Raw genomic sequence first — 13285 nt, 5'->3', positions numbered from 1 at the left:
TCGGTCGACAAGCTCAAAACAGGAGTCAGCCGAAAATGCAAGCCTGAAACTTTTTATTGGGCTCCAGCTATTCAACTGATGCACGTTTGCAAAACAAATGTTAAAAAAAAAAAAGGATGAAAATAGAAGCCATCAGATGTATATGATTGTGCAGGAACAGTTGGGATTTGTGTCGTTTGTATCACGCTCATCTCTCATCCACTGAGACATTGTGAAGCGATGTAACCAGTGATGTTTCGACACATTTCTATTTAATTGTGATGAGGATATCTACAAACGTTTGTGTACAAATGTGTGATAATTCGCAGATTTTTCATCTCTGCACTTAATGTGGTGATCAAAATGTATTTGCGATTCCCAGTGAAATCATTCTTTGAGTGCTTAAAAAAGAAATTCATAAGTATGTATAACTGTGTTAGACGTCTTCATTTATATTCTGACTGAACGTTTGTAACAATATTTAAGTCACACTCAAGGAACATAAGAACCTGTCCATCAAAGGAAATATCGCCGCTCGTGATGCAACGCACACTAATCAACATTTGTACTTGCAGACCAACTAAATAGTTGCGGAGAAAACACATTTAATTGATGACTTTACTATGTTTAGCTTAGGACTTTTCAAAAGTGAAGACTGGACTCTTTAGCCATCTTCGTGTTCATAGGAATGATTAATGGAGGACTTTTAAAATCGAAGACTGGACTCCTTAGCCATCTTCGTGTTTATAGGAATGATTAATGGAGGAATTTTAAAAGCGAAGACTGGACTCCTTAGCCATCTTCGTGTTTATAGGAATGATTAATGGAGGAATTTTAAAAGCGAAGACTGGACTCCTTAGCCATCTTCGTGTTCATAGGAATGATTAACGTAGGAATTTTAAAAGTGAAGACTGGGCTCTTTAGCCATCTTCATGTTAAAAGGATGTAGTTGAGGACTTTTTCAAAGAAGATCGGTCTCGGTGGCCATCTTTGTACTTATAGGAAAGGATATTGTATTATGTTTTAAACATGAGGATTTTTAGCTGAGGACTAGATGTATTAATAGTCATCAATTGAATTGTTGATCCAAGACAAAATAGTTGGTTATGTCTGTGTGCATTTGTAGACAACCCAGCAGTGCACATCCTTTTTCTTGTTTTGCTTTTTTCACGTGCTACAATGCCTTGGACAAAGCATCATCATAACTTGGAATGTTTAAAGGCATTATAAAAATATCATAGAAAAATGAGTTTGTGAAATAACCGGTTATTTCAGTTCAGTTGAATAATAGTTGGGACATAATTAGTTGAGTGCAAGCTTTGAGGCTGATTCAACTCACTCGACATTAGTTGAGTGCGAAGTTTGTGAGACTGATTCAGCCCTCAAACCGGATGCTTGTAGACCACCTTCAATAGCTTGAACACGACGTCATCACAAATTTTGTTACAGTCAGTTCATCAAAATGAAGTTGTCGGTCGACAAGCTCAAAACAGGAGTCAGCCGAAAATGCAAGCCTGAAACTTTTTATTGGGCTCCAGCTATTCAACTGATGCACGTTTGCAAAACAAATGTTAAAAAAAAAAGGATGAAAATAGAAGCCATCAGATGTATATGATTGTGCAGGAACAGTTGGGATTTGTGTCGTTTGTATCACGCTCATCTCTCATCCACTGAGACATTGTGAAGCGATGTAACCAGTGATGTTTCGACACATTTCTATTTAATTGTGATGAGGATATCTACAAACGTTTGTGTACAAATGTGTGATAATTCGCAGATTTTTCATCTCTGCACTTAATGTGGTGATCAAAATGTATTTGCAATTCCCAGTGAAATCATTCTTTGAGTGCTTAAAAAAGAAATTCATAAGTATGTATAACTGTGTTAGACGTCTTCATTTATATTCTGACTGAACGTTTGTAACAATAATTAAGTCACACTCAAGGAACATAAGAACCTGTCCATCAAAGGAAATATCGCCACTCGTGATGCAACGCACACTAATCAACATTTGTACTTGCAGACCAACTAAATAGTTGCGGAGAAAACACATTTAATTGATGACTTTACTATGTTTAGCTTAGGACTTTTCAAAAGCAAAGACTGGACTCTTTAGCCATCTTCGTGTTCATAGGAATGATTAATGGAGGACTTTTAAAATCGAAGACTGGACTCCTTAGCCATCTTCGTGTTTATAGGAATGATTAATGGAGGAATTTTAAAAGCGAAGACTGGACTCCTTAGCCATCTTCGTGTTTATAGGAATGATTAATGGAGGAATTTTAAAAGCGAAGACTGGACTCCTTAGCCATCTTCGTGTTCATAGGAATGATTAACGTAGGAATTTTAAAAGTGAAGACTGGGCTCTTTAGCCATCTTCATGTTAAAAGGATGTAGTTGAGGACTTTTTCAAAGAAGATCGGTCTCGGTGGCCATCTTTGTACTTATAGGAAAGGATATTGTATTATGTTTTAAACATGAGGATTTTTAGCTGAGGACTAGATGTATTAATAGTCATCAATTGAATTGTTGATCCAAGACAAAATAGTTGGTTATGTCTGTGTGCATTTGTAGACAACCCAGCAGTGCACATCCTTTTTCTTGTTTTGCTTTTTTCACGTGCTACAATGCCTTGGACAAAGCATCATCATAACTTGGAGTGTTTAAAGGCATTATAAAAATATCATAGAAAAATGAGTTTGTGAAATAACCGGTTATTTCAGTTCAGTTGAATAATAGTTGGGACATAATTAGTTGAGTGCAAGCTTTGAGGCTGATTCAACTCACTCGACATTAGTTGAGTGCGAAGTTTGTGAGGCTGATTCAGCCCTCAAACCGGATGCTTGTAGACCACCTTCAATAGCTTGAACACGACGTCATCACAAATTTTGTTACAGTCAGTTCATCAAAATGAAGTTGTCGGTCGACAAGCTCAAAACAGGAGTCAGCCGAAAATGCAAGCCTGAAACTTTTTATTGGGCTCCAGCTATTCAACTGATGCACGTTTGCAAAACAAATGTTAAAAAAAAAAAGGATGAAAATAGAAGCCATCAGATGTATATGATTGTGCAGGAACAGTTGGGATTTGTGTCGTTTGTATCACGCTCATCTCTCATCCACTGAGACATTGTGAAGCGATGTAACCAGTGATGTTTCGACACATTTCTATTTAATTGTGATGAGGATATCTACAAACGTTTGTGTACAAATGTGTGATAATTCGCAGATTTTTCATCTCTGCACTTAATGTGGTGATCAAAATGTATTTGCGATTCCCAGTGAAATCATTCTTTGAGTGCTTAAAAAAGAAATTCATAAGGATGTATAACTGTGTTAGACGTCTTCATTTATATTCCGACTGAACGTTTGTAACAATAATTAAGTCACACTCAAGGAACATAAGAACCTGTCCATCAAAGGAAATATCGCCGCTCGTGATGCAACGCACACTAATCAACATTTGTACTTGCAGACCAACTAAATAGTTGCGGAGAAAACACATTTAATTGATGACTTTACTATGTTTAGCTTAGGACTTTTCAAAAGTGAAGACTGGACTCTTTAGCCATCTTCGTGTTCATAGGAATGATTAATGGAGGACTTTTAAAATCGAAGACTGGACTCCTTAGCCATCTTCGTGTTTATAGGAATGATTAATGGAGGAATTTTAAAAGCGAAGACTGGACTCCTTAGCCATCTTCGTGTTTATAGGAATGATTAATGGAGGAATTTTAAAAGCGAAGACTGGACTCCTTAGCCATCTTCGTGTTCATAGGAATGATTAACGTAGGAATTTTAAAAGTGAAGACTGGGCTCTTTAGCCATCTTCATGTTAAAAGGATGTAGTTGAGGACTTTTTCAAAGAAGATCGGTCTCGGTGGCCATCTTTGTACTTATAGGAAAGGATATTGTATTATGTTTTAAACATGAGGATTTTAAGCTGAGGACTAGATGTATTAATAGTCATCAATTGAATTGTTGATCCAAGACAAAATAGTTGGTTATGTCTGTGTGCATTTGTAGACAACCCAGCAGTGCACATCCTTTTTCTTGTTTTGCTTTTTTCACGTGCTACAATGCCTTGGACAAAGCATCATCATAACTTGGAGTGTTTAAAGGCATTATAAAAATATCATAGAAAAATGAGTTTGTGAAATAACCGGTTATTTCAGTTCAGTTGAATAATAGTTGGGACATAATTAGTTGAGTGCAAGCTTTGAGGCTGATTCAACTCACTCGACATTAGTTGAGTGCGAAGTTTGTGAGGCTGATTCAGCCCTCAAACCGGATGCTTGTAGACCACCTTCAATAGCTTGAACACGACGTCATCACAAATTTTGTTACAGTCAGTTCATCAAAATGAAGTTGTCGGTCGACAAGCTCAAAACAGGAGTCAGCCGAAAATGCAAGCCTGAAACTTTTTATTGGGCTCCAGCTATTCAACTGATGCACGTTTGCAAAACAAATGTTAAAAAAAAAAAAGGATGAAAATAGAAGCCATCAGATGTATATGATTGTGCAGGAACAGTTGGGATTTGTGTCGTTTGTATCACGCTCATCTCTCATCCACTGAGACATTGTGAAGCGATGTAACCAGTGATGTTTCGAAACATCTCTATTTAATTGTGATGAGGATATCTACAAACGTTTGTGTACAAATGTGTGATAATTCGCAGATTTTTCATCTCTGCACTTAATGTGGTGATCAAAATGTATTTGCAATTCCCAGTGAAATCATTCTTTGAGTGCTTAAAAAAGAAATTCATAAGGATGTATAACTGTGTTAGACGTCTTCATTTATATTCCGATGGAAGGTTTGTAACAATAATTAAGTCACACTCAAGGAACATAAGAACCTGTCCATCAAAGGAAATATCGCCGCTTGTGATGCAATGTACACTAATCAACATTTGCACTTGCAATTAAGTAGTTGTGGAGAAACACATTTAATTGATAAATTTACTGTCATTAGCTTAGGACTTTTCCTTTGTGGGTGGTGAGTCCTTAATGTTTGGCTGCACACTTGGCAGGTTTTTCCTATCTGAGCTTGAGTTATTGCCATAAATGAGATAAGTGAAATTAATATGTTTTAGTTTTTTTTGTTACTATAAATAACTGACATTTTTCTGGATTTAAAGACATGCTCTAATGTGATTCCCTTTTTTGTAATTCATCTAATTTTCTTTGTAAAATTTCTGTATCTTGAGTTGTTTTTATTGTTTTATATATTATTCAATTGTCTGGAAACAATCTGACTTTTGTTCCTGAACTTATGCAATTTGGTAAATTATTTATGTACATTAAAAATAGTACTAAACCTAAGACTGAACCACATTTCCATCTACATGAATATTGATCATATAATTGACTTTTTTTTTTATAATTATAAAGTTCCATTTCATATTTTTTTTTTATAATTATAAAGTTCCATTTCAGATCTTTTAATTTTTCCAGTAATCCAACCACACAAAAACTTAATCTTCTATCAGCCTTCTCATGTTGCAGTGTTAACTTTTTATGTTCCTTTGTCTTCTTCATTGCTTATCTGAATTAGCTCTTGCTACTTTAGAAGTAAAATAACTGTTTTCTCTTACTTTGTTTACAAATTCAAATTCATTCTTTAATAACATATAGCCTCCAATTAACTTTTAAAAAAATATTGTTAAAGGACTCTTTGGATTGCATCCAATTATCAATTCAAATGGAGAGTAGCCAGGAGTAGTTCTATCATCAATTCAGTAGTTATCATAGCCTTTGTAAGTGACCTCTAGCGTTCTTACTTTGAAGCCGCATGCAACCATGTGCTCTCTTCTGTGTCTTATAAATAGAGAGACTTCTTTTGGTCTGACAGTTATGCTGGGCAGGGCATGTATTCCATATGGGTGATGAACGTATGCCAAAAGCAGTCTTTTTTGGTGAGGTGAGGTTATCCATGGGCAGTCAATAAATGCTATTGGACATGATATCTTGTTGTTTTGCCAGCATAATTTTCTTACTGTTACCCATCATATTTTCTTAGTTTTACCTGTCATATTTTCTTAGTTTTACCTGTCATATTTCCTTAGTTTTACATGTCATATTATCTTAGTTATACCTGTTATATTTTCTTAGTTATACCTGTCATAGTATCTTGTTTTAACATGTTTATCATTAGTGACTGTGGTATATTTCACTAGTACACCATTAACATATGCTGGAAAAAATTCTAGTTTTACTTCAATATTATATACTGTAGGTTGGAACTTCATTTGTATTAACATTATTGCTTTGTTACCTATTCTGATTTCCAATTCCTTATCTATTTCTTGGTACATTATATCTTTGGAGAATTAGATTCTTGTCTTTAATGTTGATAATAAATTTCTCTTTGGTGATCTAGATTCCAATAATATTGCTTTTAACAGGATGCATTTCTTTCTTTGTTCTCTCTATTAATGAGTTAATAACACTCAAAGTCTTGCCACTTAGTTTACAGATGAATATATTAGAACAAGTATCTTCATTGTAATTGCAAGTTTTACAGATAGTCTGAAAAATAACTATGTATTTCATGAGTTTCTTTAAAGTTCCTCATATTTTGCCTACAAATATTCTCTTTATGTTCACGCTTGGTAGTTTCTGTTTTGTCATTCTTGTTTTGACTTGCAGCTTTTATTTTTCAGTTTCTTTTTTTTTTTTTAACTTCAAATTCTTTGTCTGGTTTTGCATCCTTTTAATTTCTTTCAGCATTTCTAGTTGCATTTCTCTTTTCTCTTTGTGCTCTCACTAACTCTTTCAATATTAGCTTTCTTTTCTTTCCATTTATGTCAAAACATCTTTCTTTTCTTCATCTTTAAGACCAAAACAAGTCAGCAACTTTCTTGAGTTCAGTATATCCAGCCATGTATCTATTAATACCTATCAAATGTACCAGTGTATCCTGTACTCTTTTATAGATAATAATGATATATATCATCTTTTATAGTTTACAATCACTGGCAATATTATCAAGCCAATACTGTTGTGATAAACATAACACACTCAAGGGTCAACAATCTAATAGTCAATGTCATAATCAATTATTATGTTTTTACAATATATTATCCTTTCATATAATTGTCCCAACAAGGAGAAAACAAAATTAATAAAATATTATAATGTAAAAAATGTAACAAAATTTATACCAAAATGTTACAATTATATTAATGATGATATGATGATGACTGAGTGTCCTTGCGCTGAAAACTTTGATTAAATTGAGGAGGATTCGAACAACACATTGACCTCACTCTCTTACCCTAAAGCACACCATGTTCCAAAAGCAAGATTTGGTCTATATATGAAAACAAACAAGCACAGCAGGAAAAAGACAAACAGAGAAACTTTTCAAGAAATACTACATATACTTACAAATATCAATAACAATGACTTAAAGACCTCAAGAAATTGTGCACAATATTTCAAGAAATACTACATATACTTACAAATATCAATAACAATGACTTAAAGACCCCAAGAAATTGTGCACAATATTTATACAATGTAAACATTAAACAAAGCAATAGTCTAAACACAAAAAAAAATCTAGTAGTGTTAAATCTGCGACCTCTAAAACCTTATGTTCTGATCATATATATATAATACACATTGAAAAAAGACAAAATTTAACAAGGACACAATATCAGTGATACCAAATTTTGACAAGAACAATACTGTCACCAGCTTTCTAAATATAGAACATACAAAAATTAAAAATGAAAATCAAAATTATCAGTAATATATTTCAATACTGATTATCTTCCTGTAATGTCATTTACTACTAACACTGATCTAGCTCATCACTTTGAAGAGTTGCTTCTTAATCTTTTCCCTTTTCACTGTTAAACTTCAATGGAATACTTGTACTGCACAAAGTTATCATTAATATATTTCAATGCTGATTATCTTCCTGTAATGTCATTCAATACTTACACTGATCTAGCTCATCACTTTGAAGAGTTGCTTCTTAATCTTTTCCCTTTTCACTGTCTCAACTTCAATAGAATACTTGTACTGCACAAAGTTATCAGTAATATATTTCAATGCTGATTATCTTCCTGTAATGTCATTCACTACTAACACTGATCTAGCTCATCACTTTGAAGAGTTGCTTCTTAATCTTTTCCCTTTTCACTGTCTCAACTTCAATAGAATACTTGTACTGCACAAAGTTATCAGTAATATATTTCAATGCTGATTATCTTCCTGTAATGTCAGTCAATTCTAACACTGATCTAGCTCATCACTTTGAAGAGTTGCTTCTTAATCTTTTCCCTTTTCACTGTCTCAACTTCAATAGAATACTTGTACTGCACAAAGTTATCAGTAATATATTTCAATGCTGATTATCTTCCTGTAATGTCAGTCAATACTAACACTGATCTAGCTCATCACTTTGAAGAGTTGCTTCTTAATCTTTTCCCTTTTCACTGTTAAACTTCAATAGAATACTTGTACTGCACAAAGTTATCAGTAATATATTTCAATGCTGATTATCTTCCTGTAATGTCAGTCAATACTTACACTGATCTAGCTCATCACTTTGAAGAGTTGCTTCTTAATCTTTTCCCTTTTCACTGTCTCAACTTCAATAGAATACTTGTACTGCACAAAGTTATCAGTAATATATTTCAATGCTGATTATCTTCCTGTAATGTCATTCACTACTAACACTGATCTAGCTCATCACTTTGAAGAGTTGCTTCTTAATCTTTTCCCTTTTCACTGTCTCAACTTCAATAGAATACTTGTACTGCACAAAGTTATCAGTAATATATTTCAATGCTGATTATCTTCCTGTAATGTCAGTCAATTCTAACACTGATCTAGCTCATCACTTTGAAGAGTTGCTTCTTAATCTTTTCCCTTTTCACTGTCTCAACTTCAATAGAATACTTGTACTGCACAAAGTTATCAGTAATATATTTCAATGCTGATTATCTTCCTGTAATGTCAGTCAATTCTAACACTGATCTAGCTCATCACTTTGAAGAGTTGCTTCTTAATCTTTTCCCTTTTTACTGTCTCAACTTCTAGAATACTTGTACTGCACAAAGTTATCAGTAATACATTTCAATGCTGATTATCTTCCTGTAATGTCAGTCAATACTAACACTGATCTAGCTCATCACTTTGAAGAGTTGCTTCTTAATCTTTTCCCTTTTCACTGTTAAACTTCAATAGAATACTTGTACTGCACAAAGTTATCAGTAATATATTTCAATGCTGATTATCTTCCTGTAATGTCAGTCAATTCTAACACTGATCTAGCTCATCACTTTGAAGAGTTGCTTCTTAATCTTTTCCCTTTTCACTGTTAAACTTCAATAGAATACTTGTACTGCACAAAGTTATCAGTAATATATTTCAATGCTGATTATCTTCCTGTAATGTCTGTCAATTCTAACACTGATCTAGCTCATCACTTTGAAGAGTTGCTTCTTAATCTTTTCCCTTTTTACTGTCTCAACTTCTAGAATACTTGTACTGCACAAAGTTATCAGTAATACATTTCAATGCTGATTATCTTCCTGTAATGTCAGTCAATACTAACACTGATCTAGCTCATCACTTTGAAGAGTTGCTTCTTAATCTTTTCCCTGTTAAACTTCAGTATATCGTAGTACTAGTACTACACAAAGTTACTATTACTTGAGATATGTGGAAAGCGTGGCTGAGAGACCAAGTGCGCTTGAACTTGTCTTGGCTACCTAGAAGGGGGCTCAAGGTTCAACACCCGACTCGGGCAGAGTTGTTTTTACTGAGCGCCTAAAGGCAACACGGAAACCAACTCCTAGATACCCCCCCCCCCCCCCCGCCCCACTGGTCCACAAATGAGATTGGACCAAAGTCGCTCTGAGCATGCTATAAGCATGAAAGAAGTGCTACATAAAAGCTATAATAATAATTTTAGAAAAGATATATAATATACATCAGCACAAATTTACTACCTGTGTCAAAATTTTCAATTATATTATATTATTATATTATATTATTATATTATATTATTATATTATATTATTATATATTATTATTATATTATATTATTATTATATTATTATTATATTATTATTATATTATATTATATTATTATTATATTATTATATTATATATATTATATTATTTTCAATTATATAATATACATTGGCACAAATTTACTGTCTTCCTCAGTCAAGATTTACAGTTACTGTCCAACTTCAATACAATATATATATACTTGTACTGCACAAAATTACTGACTATTATTTGATGAGATATATAATATACATTGGCACAAATTTAGTCTTCCTCAGTCAAGATTTAAGGTTACTGTCCAACTTCAATACAATATATATATACTTGTACTGCACAAAATTACTGACTATTATTTGATGAGATATATAATATACATTGGCACAAATTTACTGTCTTCCTCAGTCAAAATTGCACAATTACTGTCCAACTTCAATACAATATATATATACTTGTACTGCACAAAATTATTGACTTTACTTTATGAGAGCTATAATATATATTGACACAAATTTAATATTATCCTGTCTGAAAATGTACAATCACAGTTTTTATAGTTACAATTCTCTAACCTCTGGACAGAATACTATGGCTAAATCGAAAACTTGATAACTTGGGCACTTTAATGAGTGTAATCAATAATAAATAAACAATTAAAAATTTAACAATTTGCAGCAGTCAATGTCTGAATATCACAGCTTTACACAACTTGTAATTTTCTCGCTTTAACTCTACTGGTCCTCTACTGTGTCAGCCTGGCTTGACCCAACGGTGTTGAAAAACACAGTCCATAGTCAGATAACCATATCATATATAACCATGATCTACATGGGGATTGTTTACATCAGTCATTTTAAAGTACACAAGCCATAGGGCTACAATGCAAAGCATTACAGTTCAGTTACATTATTTTCATAGTTTGAGTATACCTCTATCATACCAAGTGTTGTTCACCTCAAGTGTGTCCTATCAGCTGTTGGAGCACCAAAAGTGTCCTAATAACTGTTTAGGTTCCTCAAATGTCCTTTTAACTGTTGGGGCACAGTTGGTTGGATAGAAAATGTGCCTTACTAGATGATAGGACACCTGAGGTGCCCCAACAGTTGGTAGGAGAGAAAATGTGCCTTACTAAATGATAGGACACCTGAGGTGCCCCAACAGTTGGTAGGAGAGAAAATGTGCCTTACTAAATGATAGGACACCTGAGGTGCCCCTACAGTTGGTTGGAGAGAAAAGGTGCCTTACTAAATGATAGGACACCTGAGGTGCCCCAACAGTTGGTAGGAGATAAAATGTGCCTTACTAAATGATAGGACACCTGAGGTGCCCCTACAGTTGGTTGGAGAGAAAATGTGCCTTACTAAATGATAGGACACCTGAGGTGCCCCTACTCTTGGTTGGAGAGAAAAGCTGCCCTACTAAATGATAGGACACCTGAGGTGCCCCAACAGTTGGTAGGTTAGAAAATGTGCCCCACCTCAGGTGTCCTATCATTTTGTAAGGCACATTTTCTCTCCTACCAATGGTAGTGGCACTTCAGGTGTCCTATCATTAAGTCAGGCACATTTTCTTTCCTACCAACTGTTGGGGCACCTTAGGTGTCCTATCATTTAGTAAGGCACATTTTCTCTCCAACCAACTGTTGGGGCACCTCAGGTGCCCTATCATTTAGTAAGGCACATTTTCCCTCCAACCAACTGTTGGGGCACCTCAGGTGTCCTATCATTTAGTAAGGCAGCTTTTCTCTCCAACCAAATGTTGGGGCACCTCAGGTGTCCTATCATTTAGTAAGGCACATTTTCTCTCCTACTAACCATTGGGGCACCTCAGGTGTCCTATCATTTAGTAGGGCAGCTTTTCTCTCCAACCAAGTGTTGGGGCATCTCAAATGTCCTATCATTAGTTGTGCAGCTTTTCTCTCCAACCAAGTGTTGGGGCACCTCAGGTGTCCTATCATTTTGTAAGGCACATTTTCTCTCCTACCAACTGTTGGGGCATCTCAAATGTCCTATCATTTAGTTAGGCACATTTTCTCTCCAACCAACTGTTGGGGCACCTCAGGTGTCCTATCATTTAGTAAGGCACATTTTCTCTCCTACCAACTGTTGGGGCACCTCAGGTGTCCTATCATTTAGAAAGGCACATTTTCTCTCCTACCAACTGTTGGGGCACCTCATGTGTCCTATCATTTAGTAAGGCACATTTTCTCTCCTACCAACTGTTGGGGCACCTCAGGTGTCCTATCATTTTGTAAGGCACATTTTCTCTCCTACCAATGGTAGTGGCACTTCAGGTGTCCTATCATTAAGTCAGGCACATTTTCTTTCCTACCAACTGTTGGGGCACCTTAGGTGTCCTATCATTTAGTAAGGCACATTTTCTCTCCAACCAACTGTTGGGGCACCTCAGGTGTCCTATCATTTAGTAAGGCACATTTTCCCTCCAACCAACTGTTGGGGCACCTCAGGTGTCCTATCATTTAGTAAGGCGCATTTTCTCTCCTACCAACTGTTGGGGCACCTAAGGTGTCCTATCATTTAGTAAGGCACATTTTCTCTCCAACCAAATGTTGGGGCACCTCAAGTGTCCTTTCATTTAGTAAGGAAATTTTTCTTTCCTACCAACTGTTGGGGCACCTCAGGTGTCCTATCATTTTGTAAGGCACATTTTCTCTCCAACCAAATGTTGGGGCACCTCAGGTGTCCTATCATTTAGTTAGGCAGCTTTTCTCTCCAACCAACTGTTGGGGCACCTCAGGTGTCCTATCATTTAGTAAGGCACATTTTCTCTCCTACCAACTGTTGGGGCACCTCAGGTGTCCTATCATTTAGTTAGGCAGCTTTTCTCTCCAACCAACTGTTGGGGCACCTCAGGTGTCCTATCATTTAGTAAGGCACATTTTCTCTCCTACCAACAATTTTTTAGGGTTCTTGTCAATATCTGCAATTTAAATCCATATATAAAGTTTTGTTAACTTGGACTTTTTTTTATACAACTTTATATTTCATTTTTTTTTTCTTCCTGAGGTTCAAATGTATCTATTGTTTTTGTTGGCAGATATCAAGGTAGAGAAATAGGAATCTACTTAAGAGTATTTTAATGTTTGATTAGTCAAAATATTTGCTCTATTCCTATTTCCAATATCTGCCAAAGTATCTGCTAGTGTAACTGGTAAAGGTTAGAAAAATGGTGGTTGCAAAGTCCTACATTTGGACAAGAAGAATGCTAAAGATTGGTCTCTTGGGGCTTGATTCAGTGAAAGAATGTTGGACCAGCA

At 35.1% G+C, this 13285-nt stretch overlaps 1 long non-coding RNA gene across 1 annotated transcript in view; it reads left to right on the top strand.

Annotated features, from left to right (window-relative positions):
• LOC129927892 (uncharacterized) overlaps positions 1 to 13285 on the top strand; it is a 31211-nt gene that overhangs the window by 14606 nt on the left and 3320 nt on the right. The gene's annotated exons all lie outside the window — the stretch shown is intronic.

This window comes from Biomphalaria glabrata, chromosome 8 (assembly GCF_947242115.1).
Source record: "Biomphalaria glabrata chromosome 8, xgBioGlab47.1, whole genome shotgun sequence".
NCBI classification, from domain to species: domain Eukaryota; kingdom Metazoa; phylum Mollusca; class Gastropoda; family Planorbidae; genus Biomphalaria; species Biomphalaria glabrata.
Note: the sequence above shows the minus strand (reverse complement) of the source record. Positions and strands in the feature narration are given on the sequence as shown.